The sequence below is a fragment of the Salmo salar genome, chromosome 23 (genome assembly GCF_965601325.2).
Source record: "Salmo salar chromosome 23, fSalSal1, whole genome shotgun sequence".
Taxonomy (NCBI): Eukaryota; Metazoa; Chordata; class Actinopteri; order Salmoniformes; family Salmonidae; genus Salmo; species Salmo salar.
The window spans coordinates 49,287,266-49,290,649 of NC_138313.1; the positions used below are offsets into that span (position 1 = coordinate 49,287,266).

Consider the following 3,384-nt stretch of genomic DNA (forward strand, 5'->3'; position numbering starts at 1 on the left):
AACCGATATGACAGCTTGTTACACAAAATGGCAGATTCAAAAGAGAGGGAAAGAGAGAGACAAAGGAATTCAACTATGGGGACGTTTGTAAGCTGTGCTGTACTGAACACCCTAACAACCACTCATTCAGATTTAGAAATGCAACCCATTTATTTACACCTGGATGTCTTTGTCTGTCCCTCTGTTGAAACTCCTTTGATGTACGTCTCTGGTTGTCCACCAGAGATCGCAACGTCCTTTGTAGTTGTGGTAGGCTTTTGTTCTGGAGTGTTCATTAAAATGGATACATCAAAGTGTCACATGGTGGGAGGAATTCGTTCTCCTCTTGTCTTCGGTCGAGTTTCCTTGACTATGTTACATGTACCAGCTGCAGTCTGGGGTCTAATGAGTTTCTTCTTCTTGTGTATAGAGTTTGAGGGTATTACCATTTTCTGGTCTGGTAGTTTTAAACCATTTGCTCACACTGTCCTTTGGCTGGCCTAATGTAAATTCAACCATTTGCAACACCAGGCTTACACCGTATGTAGGTCTGATGTGAATTTCTTCACGGGGGTTTTATACTTGGGTGGAAAAAGGGGTGTTTCCTCATGTTTGTGCTCACCTGGGCTGACTGAGTGTGAGTATGGAAAACAATCATCCATCTAGAATGCAAAAAACACATTGTTATCTTCACAAAAGTATTATTATACTTCTTCATTCATTTTATACAACAATTACTGTAGATGCAAACCTCATAACTGGGAAATGTATAGTTTCAGAGATAGTTATATTTGTATTTTCTAAATCTTTACTACAGAAATGTACATAAACAAAGTGTCATGATTCTCTAAGACAGAACCCAGAAGCAGACCAGGACAAGGTGAGTAAAATGAAAGTGAGTATTTATTGGTAGTCTTGATGTGTATATTGAGTAATCCAGGAGACGGAGCGGCAGCGGAGGTTAGTTGATGAGAGTAAATGGGTTGATCCAATGAAGTCACTGTATCCACCGACAGCCAGGCAAGGGAGTTGAATGTTCCAGGAGAATGACTGTAGACAGAGTAAACGGGAGTGAGTAACCAGCAACAAGTACAAAACAAGCTCAGGAAACATGAGGCTGATACGCTGGCACAACATACTGTTCGTTGCTAACAATCCGGCAGGGAATGGATGTCAGCTCAGGGCTTAAGAAGAGGTGATGATCAGGACCAGGTGTGCAGAAGGTTGATGAGATGCAGGTGCGGGTAATCACTAGATCTCCCGCCTAACTTCGTTGCCTAGCAACCAGACAGGGTGCGTTCAGGAACCTTAGACTCCAAACAAAAAACAGTCAGCTCAGGCAGAAACAGACTCAGGAAGCGGGATTCCTGACACCTGTGTTTGTGGGTAGTTGTTTTCTGTTTAGTTTTCTGTACCTGACAGAACTGTGCACTTTCGTTTTCTCTTTGTTTATTTTTCTTTAGTGTTCTGAGTTCAAATAAATATTCATCATGAGCAATCAACACGCTGCGCTTTGGTCCCCTCTCTACGACAGCCCTTACAAAATCATGTCCAATCAATTGAATTTACCAAAGGTGGACTCAAATCAAGTTGTCAAGGATGGTCAATGGGAACAGGATGCACCTGAGCTCAAATTCAAGTCTCATAGCAAAGGGTCTGAAAAGAAGGTATTCATGTTTTTTAGTTTCATACATTTGCAAAAAATTCCAAAAACCTGTTTTTACTTTGTCATTATGGGGTATTGTGTGTAGATTGTGTGTAGATTGATGAGGAAAATGATTTATTTAATCCATTTTAGAATAAGGCTGTAACGTAACAAAATGTGGAAAAAGGGAAGGGGTCTGAATACTTTCTGAATGCACTGTATGTATGTTAATAGAATTTGTTCTCCCCAATAGTAAAGTTTGTCCAAACTAGATTTTCTCCATACCTCGAAATACCATCTTATTAGATGGAGACATTTCCCACCATTAGTTTGGGATTCAGACCTGCAGTCATCTTGATTTCAGACCACTTTGGAGATATTAACAAACTTACCAAGTGACCTGTGATGAAATCTATTGTAGAATAAATGGAACCTGGATCCATTTCATTCTATTAACATGGTTGATGTGTGTTATAGCAGTAATGGGGTTAAACTGATATTAAAATGACAACTCCATAGGTGGTACCAGGTCAGGGGAGTTCATCTCTGCTCCCAGCATCCCTGGGACAGTACTGATCAACATAGCTGACCTGATGCAGAGGTGGACCAGTGATGTTTTCCTCTCAGTGGTGAGACTTGCCCTTCCATTTGAAACACCTTTACCTGAGATCGTACAAGACGTTACAGGCTTATTGCATGTGGAAACAGACCTGCTTTCAATTACTATTTAAAATAATGTTGAATACTTAATAAGCAGTGGTTGATTGAGATTGTTGAAATGGAATCAATAGAAAAGTCCTAAAAGTACAAACATCGAAAACATTTCTTGCTCAGTTAGTCCCTCCCTGTTTCAGTTGATTTTCTTCAGTTTGGTGCCTAGTGAATATGACTCAGGTCTCCGTGGAAACATCAATGTAAATTCACCTTTGATTTTTACTCCTCACTTTCCCTTTCAGGTCCATAGGGTTTTACTGCCCCCTGCTGGAGACTGGAGCACACTGCAGTCCCTGGCTTTCTTTGTGCAGCTGAAGGATGAGGTCCTCATCACCTGTTGTGATGGGTCCAACAAATATCCCCAGGTGAAGGCAGGGTCCTATCTCATCCAATACATCAATGACTTTTATAGGAGGGAGGGAGATTTACTTTAATACAATAATTCCTTGAATGTAATTAGTTTGTGTATTGTAATTATGTTATTGAAACAGAATAAGTCAGTAATGAGAGAATAAAAAAGTCCAGTCCAACCATTACCCCTCTCCTCTTTCACATCCCTCTATCATCTCTCCATGGGGGAGACAACCATTACTCTCTCCTCTTTCACATCCCTCTATCATCTCTCCATGGGGGAGTACAACCATTACCTCTCTCCTCTTTCACATCCCTCTATCATCTCTCCATGGGGGAGACAACCATTACCTCTCTCCTCTTTCACATCCCTCTATCATCTCTCCATGGGGGAGACAACCATTACCTCTCTCCTCTTTCACATCCCTCTATCATCTCTCCATGGGGGAGTACAACCATTACCTCTCTCCTCTTTCACATCCCTCTATCATCTCTCCATGGGGGCGTCCCAATAATCTCTCCTTCCTCCTGAAGTGTAGCTTTCCTTCTCTACTCCTCACAAATGTAAAAGCATTGGATTGGTGTTGACATGGGGTAGAGGGAGTTTACATATACCAGTCATTTCCTTTTAAATCCATGATAGGGAAGTGGACAAGTTCACACTTAGAGAGAAAGGAGATAATTGGGACACATCC

At 41.3% G+C, this 3,384-nt stretch overlaps 1 long non-coding RNA gene across 1 annotated transcript; it reads left to right on the top strand.

Moving 5' to 3' along the window:
* The first annotated feature begins 1,166 nt into the window (after positions 1-1,166).
* Positions 1,167-2,874, top strand: LOC123729860 (uncharacterized). The gene is made up of 3 exons (XR_006761536.2): positions 1,167-1,646; positions 2,144-2,253; positions 2,581-2,874. It is a non-coding gene; the product is annotated as an uncharacterized LOC123729860 (long non-coding RNA).
* Positions 2,875-3,384: the final 510 nt, after the last annotated feature.